This window comes from Drosophila simulans, chromosome X (genome assembly GCF_016746395.2).
Source record: "Drosophila simulans strain w501 chromosome X, Prin_Dsim_3.1, whole genome shotgun sequence".
NCBI classification, from domain to species: Eukaryota; Metazoa; Arthropoda; class Insecta; order Diptera; family Drosophilidae; genus Drosophila; species Drosophila simulans.
Window position 1 is genome coordinate 15,602,069 of NC_052525.2, and position 11,743 is coordinate 15,613,811.

Below are 11,743 nucleotides of genomic sequence, written 5' to 3' on the forward strand. Positions count from 1 at the left end.
CTCCACCACAATGTCCCTATTTTGGATTTTTTTTTGCTCTTTTTGTGCTTTGCGGTCTTCGCTTGGAGAGGCTGCGTAGTCTGGCCAAGTGGTAGTGGTAGTGGTAGTGGCGACTTGACCTTGTCATGCCATTAAATAAAATCAAACAGAAACTGAACTTGGTCCGAGATGTTCCCGCCAGTTTGCCAGTTTTGCCAGGTTTGCCAGTGTGTCCGCCCTCTCCTTCCGGCGACCCTTTTGGGGTACCAGGTAACGCCCTCTTCTCTTCTCGGGGAATCGCTAATCCCACAGTTCCATCTACGCCATCGTCTTCACTCGCCGTCTCCATCGCCTCCATCGTCTTGGCACATAACGAGTTGCTATATTTTGATGGATTTGCCCGTTCGAGGTGTAAATATTAAACAACAACCAGTGCGAAAACGTACAGTATCCAACGAAGCCCGATGTCAAGAATGCACTGCATGCACCTAGCCCCTCTTGGCCACATCTTGCTAACTGGTTGCTGCTGTTGTTTGCAGTTTGCCGTCTTCAGTTGTTAAACTTGATGACTGATGCTCATTGAATCTAATGCAAACGCAAACCGCCTCAAATCGCACTTTTCTGTGTGGAAAATCAGCCTCCATTGTCATTTGAAGACGATTTTTATGTAGACCTTTTCATTTGGCTTGGTTTAGAAGGGGCTAATTATAGTTAAAAGCTAAATATTGTCGTCCCTATTTGGTATTTGGTGTAGTAAAGGCTTTACGTTCTCGATCTGAGCAAAAACCCGGACCGTGTCGATCCAGACATGTCCATTTGTTGGCGCATATCATGCCTTCGTTGGTTAAGTTTGCTTAAAAGTGGCCAACCACGCCCCATTTAGATCGTCCCATCGTTCCTATGACAGCCATATATTATATATGTATAATTAGGAAATCGGACCTTTTTCTGTCTCTGCTTTTTGTGGTCAAGCGACAAAGTACACTGTGCAAAAATGTGCGGTCTTACTAAAGAAAATTGCACTTTTGCCAGTTGTTAAATCAAACGTATTACCAATCTGCTGGAAGTCGGCTTATGATTAAGACTGTAAGTTCATCTTTAACTTGATAACTCATCTTATGTCTAAATTCACAATACTTATGATTTAAGGACAATTTACGCTTGTTACATATTCTTCAAATCTGAAGGTCGCCAGCTTAAAACAATCTTTGATTTATGTAGATAGAGGTATAAAATCTTGATCGAAACGGATTGGAAATGAAAACTTGGGCTAATCAACATATCAGCGAGTGTATTGTGTTCGTGTGTTGTCCCATGCGGTGTGCCAATTTTCAGCAGATAATGGCGAAGAATATTGGCAATACAAAAAAAAAAAAAAAAAGGGAAAGGGAAAGGGACGGCGATAATAGGAACATCGGGATACAGAAGGGAAAAGCGAAATAAAAAAAATAATAAAAAAAAAAAAAAACAAAAAGCCGAACGGACTGCGGATCACGGGCCAAAGTTGGGATCAGCTAATACGCTTTGCTTGGACTCGGCTTGTCATTAGCTCACAGCTGCCAGCGTGAGTTCAATTACAGGCTGGGTCCAGACCTCGAAAGCCGAGACGGACTGGACTGGTTGTGCAGGTCGGCAGGAAATCGCATGCCATTACAAATTGTCCACATCAATAAATGGTGGCGAACGAGTGTGCACCGTGCGCTGCTGCACAGTGGGGCAAAGTGGTTTGAAAGTATACTTATATCAAAAAAAAAAAACTGTCCAAAGAGCTATTAAATGTAGCTATTCAATTCAAATTTTTACCAATAATGTGTTCAATTATGTAGCATACATATTTATGTAATATTCAATCACTTAAGTTTCATTTTCTGCCTTTTTGCATTTTGCTCTTTTTGACCAAATTTAAGCTTGTTTATTCCACAGTGCACTGCACTTGTCAACATGTTCTCACCAAGTCAAAAATCGCCAACGCACAGCGGAAAGAATTTGTTTCACTGTATCAGGATCATAATAGAAATTGAAATGAACCAACAAAAAGAAAAAAAAAAAGTTACTTTGAAAACAACAAAAACAAATTTGAGATTCGCAGCTGAAACAAGAAAACCGTGTTAATCCTAACAAATTGCTTTTACCATGTCACAACAAATAATTAAAATCAGTTAGGGCAATATATTAAGAAGCTGACATTTTGTTTCGTTTTCGGGATTATCTCCTCTTAAGGTTTGTGAAGCTTATAATCCAATAATTTCTTTATTGCCCCGTCAATCTTCCTTCCCCAAACCATCCCGCATTTCTCTAAGTGCAGACCTTGCTCCAGGCGCGAACTTGGTCTTAAGGAAAAAGTGGTCAAGTGGGGGGGAAATGTCTGGGGCAATCGAAAATCTTTGACTCTATGCCTATGGCATTCATCAGTATGCCTCGTTAAAAGCGAGTTCCTTACTTATCTTTGATTTGCCATAAGCACAGCGAAAAAAAGATGCCATTAAATAAAAGTTGGTACTATATGTACATACGTATGTGTTTGTATGTAACATGTGAAAATGGGATAAATTTGTGTGACCTTATATATATTTTCTACATTTCGGAAACGCCTGAAAGGGTGACTATACCTATAATTCACATAATAATATCAGGGCCAACAATGTTATTAGTGTGTGAAAATAAAAGCTTGGTTTTACGGCATTTGCGTTCATGGAAACTGTTTGGCATGCGTGTTAATTTGAATATAAAAGCATATTAAAAACGCGCTGCAACGCGCTTAATTTCTCAAGCCATCAAATGCATGATTAATTCATTGCGCGGCAGCCAGATTTTCCCAGAGAATTGTCAACCGGTTAGTTTGACGTTGGAAAATGCAATGCACATGGGAGACAATGATTTTCTTTCTTTCTTTATTTTTGGCTTAGCTCTTTTTTCTATTTTTTCTATTTTTTTTTTTTTTTTTTGAGAGCAATTAAACGCCAAGCACGCCGAGGTTTACTATGTGAAAAGAAGCCATTAAGGTCGCGCATGTCACAAATTAGCCGAAATTAAAAACATTTAATCTTTCGTGCCCAGGCAAAGTGAAGACGACAGAAGATCGAGACGCAGCCGCCATTCCCGCCAGCAGTCGAGAAAAACCCACAAAAAGCTACAAAAGCACAGCAACAGTCGGCAGAATAGAGACAAAGCCGTCAGACAAACAAAAGCATACCGCCCGTCACACGAATAGCAGCCTCATCAGCTGAAAACCAAATCAAATTGCGGCAGTTAAGTCAGCAAAAAAGTTAATACGTACTTTACATCGAATTGATGGCTAATTATTAATATTAAGATGTATAGATTTCCGTTGTAGAATACAACATTTCAACGTTCAAGAACGATAACTTATATTTGGATATGGGAAAAGTTATTTTTTCTTGCGATAAATAATGCGTAATTTCGTACAGATGGACTCATTATCTCATTATTAGCTCAAGAAACTATTGAAACGACCAGGGCTGTGCGTTTGGGCCACTCACGCCACTCAGTTGCTACAAATAGATTGAGTTTTACGAGGAACAGAGATGACGATAGGGAAAAGAAGCCCTGACGAGATAAGTTACGGACATCGTGTAGATTCCCAAGTATTCTGTTTGGATCACTGCTCAGATGGCGATATCAATGCCCGACAGACAAGAAACCACCTGATGGTAATTGAATTGCAAGCCGCTCCCCTTCTTCTCGCCAAAAAAAAAAAAAAGAAAAACAAGTGGGTTGCCGGCACACGATGGCAATGGATCTTAATCAAAGGAAGGCAAAAGCTCTGATTTGGATGTCAATTCCTCCATGTACGAAAACTAATCACCAGAGCCTCAATTCCGACATGAATGCGATATCGCAAGGGGTATAATTGCTGGTTAATAAATACAGCCGGTACGAGGGATAGATTAGTTGCAATGTATGCAGGATGGTTGGCATGGGGGGGCATTTCCGACCCTATAAAGTACCGTTGCAAGGCAACATGGCCACAAAAGGGTCCTTTGTGCAGTTAAAAGGGCTCATTGTACTCGTACAAGTAACCGTTTCCTACCCTATAAAGCGTATAAATGCATGTCCGTCTGTTTGCCAATTTCGGTACCTAAAATGGCCAGCTTACATATTATGTAACAACAGACTGGTAGTAAATAGTTGTAGTTTTTTTATATATGTATGTATACTTTAAAAACACCTATTTAGAACTCGAAACTGAAATACTAAAAATAACTATCGAAAACTTGATATTTAAATGCTAATAATTTGTGGCAATCACGATTTTATAGACGCAGCCGTATGGCCACTTCTGACTAAATCTATATACATATACAAGTATACAGATATTTTTCAAGAAAAAATCAAAGTGTTCCATTGTCTGATTGTCCATAGCCAATCTCGAGGCCGTGAAAGATCTTTTGAGATCTGAGATCTCTGACCAGCCAGACGGCAAGGTCGACACCATGCCTTAATTATTAATACACATAAGGCTATGTAATGGCTTAATCGAAATGCGGGAAAGGAAAAAACGAAAGAAAAAAATCGATTAGATCGAGAAATAATGATCTACTATTTTGGTTTTGGTTTTATGCGCAAGTTTTTGCCTAAGTTTTAGTTAAAAAGGTTTCTTCTACCACACACTTTGATTTCTTATATCTAAAATAATTACTTCCAGGTAAAAATGATAAACATTTAGAGTGATTTAGGGAATCCCCTAATAAGTTTTTAAGTTAGTTGGAGTACTACTGAGCCTTGTTAGCAATGCGATTCAGTTGCTTGCAGCATTTGCTGTACCAATGTGTTTGTGATATCACATTCCGACCGATTCGCATCATGTTTGCATCAGCTGGTAATAACATTGATATTTTGCCACTTCTTTTTGGGGGCGCCGCATTGCCATTCAACAAAGCCCTTTAATCGCGGCTTATTTCTGAGTTCGTTATGGTAATGAAAATTGGACAATAAGTGGGGAATACAAAACTGAGGAGAATCTTGTTGCAAGGCAGCAACAAGAACAACAAGATGAACAATAACAATAACAACAATAACCAAGAAGCCGAAAACAACTTGGACTCGGTGGAAAATTCAATTTGGTGCCAGCAGCAGCAGCAGCAGCAGGAGCGAAAAAAGGAGTGGGGGTGGGGGGACAAAAAGCGGCAAGGAAACACTGCAAAAGCGAGTGCAATAAATTGTTACATTCGCGGCACGACGCGCACCTGACACATAAGCTCCAAGTTGTCGTCTTCATCTGCGCCTTTTTGCCGCAAAAAACCCAAAGAGAACTCGACCTGGAGGAGTTCAAGCTATAGCATACCCAAATACATATATGCAATATGTATGTACATATATAGCCGATCGGTTGGAGAACGGAGCGACCCAAAGCGATTACGATCTGGCCAAAAACTGTTGCCAACTCGATCGAGCACTTCGAGCGGAAGATTGAACATCTGGTGGCTTGCTGTGAGGTAGCGGAGGCGGCGGCCCATTGGATCACAGTGGGCTATATTTTGATCGTTATGATTTCTGCACTCGCCAAGGTGTTATTACGTCGAATGTGTGCGATTTCTTTGGCCACTTTCAGGATATTTGGCCATTGCTTGATGGCATCTTGGCATCAAAACACACACTTGCCAATACTAAGCGAAGAAAAGTATTCCATGGGCACAAAACTTTAAACCAACATATATTCGGCCAAGTCTGTAGCATAAATGATCAATTTCTCAAACTTGCAACGAAATCATTCATAATATATGGTTTACGATACTCGACTAACTTTCTGGCTTGTAACTTATGGATCAGCCCTGTAATAAATCGTTTTCGAACCACTGTCCAGCGGTGGCTGCTCTGCAATTATACGCTGGCATGGCTGGCGGGGGTGGTGGAATGGAATGGGTTAAGGTTGGAAATGGGAATGGGAATGGGAATGGGGAAGGGGATGGGTATGGGGATCGGGATGAGGATGAGATGGTCAGCGGATTCAACGGATTATACGAGCCGGCGCTGGGCAGCAACAATTACGATGACGAGGTCGGACTTGGATGTGGACGTGGATATGGATATATGCGGTTGATGCCGTTGTGGATGTGGATACACCTTGGCTGCAGCTGTGGATGTGAGAACAATGTCCCATGTCCACCATTATTGCATCTGCGGATTCGTGTGTTTTGCTGTTGCCGCCGCCGCCGCCTTTGCAATCTTATTTTATTTTATGCCACCGCGGGCAAGGGATCATCGAGTCGCATCCATGCATTCTTGGTGTTTTCAAAGGTGGAGGCAGGCACAAATCGAGCAAAATTATTACTGTCCTGGCGAGTGAAGGAGTGATTGAGATCATTGGATTGGATCGCAGTGTGCCCCAATTTCCCATCCTTTGCTAGTGCTCGTTGGGAGTTTCAGCCTCATTTTAACGTGAGTTCGCTTCAGGCAATTTTGCGTTAATGCATAGAAAAGAGGAGCAAATACTTAAGATCCAAATGACCAAAGGACTGCAATTAGCGATATTTACGGGGGAAAATATTTTAAAATATTTTTTGATTTTACTACGGCACTATAGACACTTAAAGTAGAAAATACTTTAAAGTAGAAACATTATTCCATTGCAAAACAATTTTTTCTATTAAGATAAGTAAGTAGTAGATAATTATGTTTTGCATTTTTTACCCTATTAAACGATGCTTTTGTTTTATCATTTGTATTAATGTAACATTTGTGAACGAGTATTTTTCTTATTCGAATTATCTTTGTTAATTCAACAATGATATAATGAAATCGCAGCCCATTCAGTTGCACTGTAAGCAGGTGTCAGAGGGTCTTTAGCACTGTTTACCTTGCGGTCGGATCGGCCATTCGGATCGGTCTTGCACCAGGCTGGTGTTAGAGCTGGAGCTGGAGGCACTGAGCCATGGGCCTCCTCCGTCTCCATCTCCATCCCCATCCCCATCCCCATCCCCAACCCCATCTCTTGGACTCAACTCAAACTGGCGCCCATTGTGGACGCCTGAGCGACAATCTTTGTCGTCAGCCAAGCATGATCCCCAGGTGTTGGGAGCGGGAAAGGCGGAGTGGGAGGAGGAGTACCTGTCATTCGGTCTTTGTCTCTTTGACTGCCTTGCCCAATGACACTGAGCAAAAATGTGTAGTTATTTGCCCAAGAAAGCCCTGCGGAAATATTCCTTAAAAAACATCGATTTAAAAGACAGAGATTGATTTGAAGAAAAGTCATTCAAAACGATTTTTATTAGTTTAAATGTTTAATGAAAATCCTTAATGAAAGTTGTAAATTATTTGAAGTCATGTTATATGCAGATTGATGAAACAATTACTGGTCATATGAAGAAGTATTAGCCCTGAAAAAGTTCCATTTAAATGTAAATGGAAAATTAAGTTACTGAAATGGTGCTGCAACAACAGGGAGTTGCAGTGAAAAGATGCGAAATGAGTGGAAAGGTGTCTAGAGGTTGTGGCTAGAGAAGTCAACTGCCGTTCTATTGCTAATTATAAGCATGGTGTAAATTTACAATGCTTGTGTTTTACAGCTCACGAACAAACGATTATATGACTATATAGTTATGGCCTCCGCTGTGACTCGCCACTTGCGCCCACATAAATACATATATATATATCGTATATAGGTATACATTTTGACAAAGGTTCTTGGTTAGAAAGACAAAAGGCAGGTATATTCCCATATATTCATTCACTTGCTACCGTTCTGAATTCCTTGTGTCGTCATTTGTCATTTTTAAAGTGAGGAATCTAGATGCGTGTGCACATTTCACTTATTGTTCATCACTTCTGCGAATAGGAAATCAATGTTTAGGCAAAAACCTCCACCAGATACAAATACACACGTGCTCACCAATACAAACGCACAAACACACATACACACACACACGCAATTTAAGTATTATATGCGCGGAACCGACCTTGAGATTGAATAAAAAAGAGAATTAATAAAACCAAAATGACCTGTTTAATTCATGAGAAAATCCAGATGGAAGATATGGCTGGGAAAAAAAGCGGGGAGTGCTCGTTTGAGGGAAAATCAAGGCTGAATGAAAGAGCTCGGAAATCGCTGGAAAAGCGCTTAGGGGGAATTATCGTTCAACGCCATTTAAAAATTCGCTTGTTCTTTATTTTCATTTTTTTTTTTGTGAATATGCTGAGCAAATGATACATTTTTCAGCAAGTGAATGCTAATTGCATAGCAATAGGTTATTTGTAGAATAAAACGAATGTATATTTAACATTAGAATTACATTTTTTAATGTAAAATACACTATTTGCATTGCCAAATTGATGGAAGAATACATCAGTATGATCTTTAAATAGACCAAATTGTATCTTTAAAGAGGAAACTTTTGGTGGAAACATTGAAATCTGCTAAGCACATATGCTTTAAATATAATATAATATTGCTACTAAACACAGTTACTGTAAAAAATATATAAAATATCAAACCAAAAGTGCAGAAATAATGCTTTAAAAAGCAATTTATAACATATTTCATCGAAATTACAAAGTGTCATGTCCCAAAATGGTAACATTTTTGACACACACACAGATCCAGATCCTGATAAGCAGGTTTGCCGGCAACAACAATACGCAATCTCACTTACAGATAGGCTAATTAAATCGCACTTGATCAAATGGAGATAGTGAAAAGTTGACAGGGAACACGGAACCGGTACAAGTGACATGATCGCAATAAATACGAAAGTGCAAGTCGCTTTTAAGTTGTAGCAGCCAAATTGAATGAATTCAATCTTATTAAATATCAGTTTATAAACAACTATATGCCTAAGCTCATTTATTTGTTGAAATTATCAATTAACATAAGTCTGCTATGTAGAAATGAACTGCGTACTAATCTGTTTTCTTTGAAGCTGTTGTTGATAAGTTCAAATCAAAGCTCTTATCATTATTTGTAATGAAAAACCCAATCTGCACGCAATATTTTCATGTTAACAATCCTAGTAAAGTTTCAAGTATAAATCGAATTTAGCTTAAACTGCTTGAAATTTGATAAAATTACGTATACGATAGGTAAGCTTGCAACATAAAATTGTATCTGTCACCAAAAAAATTAAGATAATCTAAATTGGCTATTCATTTATGAAAAATAGCGTGTTCGATATCATAGGAAAAGAAAGAAAATACAGGGCTTATCACTTAAGTACTTTCAATTAATATAAGCCATGTCCTTGAGATGATATTTTAGGATTATTTCGCTGATAATTAGGGATACAGAAGTAATATCTTTGAGATATTTTTGAATTTCCTTAGATTTACTCACCTTTAGAATCGGCGTTAGTGTGCGTTTGGTGTCGGTGCGTTTGTAGCTGCAGTTGCTTTTTGCTCAGCTTGTAGTTGTTGATGCTGTTTTAGTTGCTCTCTCACACACACACACACTCACACACACACACTTGCATACTCGCACACATGCAAGCCCACGTGCGTGTGCACGAGATTTATTTGTTGTTCTCGAAATGCTCTCCGCCTTGTATGTTGTTAGATTTGTTAGCTTTGTTGTTTCTAATTCGTATTTCGTTTTTCTTAATTTGCTGGTTATTTAGAATAGGTCTTCTTCTTCCTTTTCGTTGCTGCAGTTCATGTTGATCAACTCATTTAACTGGGCTAAAATACATACATATATATATGGCATATTACGTTTTATTCCGGCACTGAATTTTGGTATTGGTTTCGTTTTTTCACATCGAAGTGTTTGTCATTTTGTACTAAAGTTCTTTTGGGTATATTTTGGTGTGCTATATTATATATGTTTCTTATTTAGCTTTAAATTTTTCTTTTTCGGGGGTGTCTCTTTCGACATTTTTCCGTGCGAAGAGGACGGACGACAGGCGGAATTCGCAGTGCCGCCGCTTTTGAAAACGGTTATAAAATCGCGCGACAAACGAACGAGAACGCTGCTTGCTTTTTTGGACGGCGAAGTCGCGTTGCGTCGCTTTTTGCTGCTACTGCTGCTTCTTCTTGCCCGTTTGCGACCCACCCGATGTGTCGCCATTTTTCGCTGGCCAAAAACTTTTATGCACTTTGCACTCTCGCTATTGCCAATCGGTCGCTCACTCGCTCTCGCTCGCACTCGCGGGCGCCAATGCACATGCAGTTGTTGCTATCTCGCTTGCTCACGCCCTGCGACACAAACAAACCAGCAACGCAACACACATACACACCGAGTCACACACACATACAGTTATACAGATAGAGGGACACCCACACACACAGAGACACCCGCGCACGACGACACACAATCAAAAACCCATTCGGCTACAATCGCCCACCACCACGCCCCCTTTTGCCCACTCTCTCTCGTTCTAATAAAAGACCCCCCCGCCGCACTGCGCCACCCGCCTCCCATTCGTTTGCCTTTCGACCAATGACACTCGACGACAATATTAGCGAGCACACACATACACTTACGCACTCTCGCACTCACACACACACGAACACACACACTCGCATACACGCACACGCAAAAAAACGAGTCACAAAAAACGAATTGTCGACGCCGACGCCGACAGCGCTGCCGGCAGAGATGCTGGGTATGTCCCCAAACGAAGGAAGGCAAAAGAAGAAAAAAAAAGGCAGAAAAAATATATCAAAGAGAAAAAGGAGCGCGTACATGTGTATATGTAATCCAATCCAAGCAGTGGGCGTGGGTGGGTGTAAAAAACGAAGGCGCAACGCACTTTGTGTGTGTGCAAAAAGCAAGGAAGCCAATCCAAAAGACGCAACGACAAGCGACAAAACGACAAGCGACAAACGACAAACGACGACGGGCGACGTGCGACACTTGGGCGTGGGTGCGACAGAGATGGCGCGACTCGGCAATTGGAATGCAAGGGGAAGAAGAAGCAGCTGGGAGCCGAGGTATAAAAAAAGTAAATAAATAGGAGGCACACGAAGCAGGACATTCGCTGTTATCCTGGAAGACAAACCGAACACCCCACACCACCACCCACTCCTCCTACTTCTCTCTTCATTTTTTTCTCACACCCACACTCACGAATGTCCTGCGAGGGGCGGAGCACCAATACCAATACCAATTCACTTGAATCCTTTTTTAGTTGTTTTTTGTTATTTCTTTGGTTTTCGTTTTTTTTTTATGGGTAGCACAGTAAAAACAGTTGTGAAAACAATAAAAAAAAGTACGAAACTTAAAATTTATAAACTAACGGTTTTAGCGACGGCAAAACACAAACGGTTTTTTAGATTTTTTTAAAATATATTTTTACTTTTTATTTAAAATTTTTTTGGTTGTTTAAAAAACGGCGACAAGGTTTTTTTTTGTTATTGCGAACGCTGGTCTACAATTCCGATTCGATTCTTTTCCCAACCGATTCCCGATTACCGATTGCGGTAAATGTGCGGTGCGATGCGATGCGGCAGCGGCAAGTCGACTTCACTGTTTGAAATCACGTCGCCGCCGCTTTTGCTGCTTTTGCCGCTTGGCGCTCTGCTCAAAAAAAAAGTACAAGAAAAAACAAAAACAACAACAACAGCGAGAGCAACGAACGAGTCTGGGAGCCAAACAAAGCACGCACACACACGCAACGGCTCTATTTACATGTGAATTCTCTGGACACTCGCACACCAGTGCACAGGAGCACACACACACAAAGCACCTCACACACTCTAACGCGCTGTCCATTCGCTTGTATCGCCGGCTCACTCGCACTCGCGCGGAGAGGCCCAAAATGCAAGCAGTCGAAAGCAGTGCTCGCACCTTAAGAGCGGCAAGAGAGCGAAGAGA

The 11,743-nt window shown here is 40.6% G+C and overlaps 1 protein-coding gene across 3 annotated transcripts in view; it reads right to left on the reverse strand.

The window, feature by feature from the left end:
• Positions 1 to 11,447, reverse strand: part of LOC6726106 — a 30,317-nt gene extending 18,870 nt beyond the window's left edge. Inside the window, exons 1-2 of one of the 3 annotated variants that reach the window (XM_039296467.2) lie at positions 11,226 to 11,447; positions 9,266 to 9,606 (exon numbers count right to left, since the gene is read on the reverse strand). The gene's annotated coding sequence lies outside the window, so the exon portion shown is untranslated. Of the gene's footprint in view, positions 1 to 9,265; positions 9,607 to 11,166 lie in introns of all 3 variants that reach the window. The other 2 variants (XM_039296466.2, XM_039296468.2) reach the window with 2 other exon arrangements.
• Between the last annotated feature and the right edge of the window lie 296 nt (positions 11,448 to 11,743).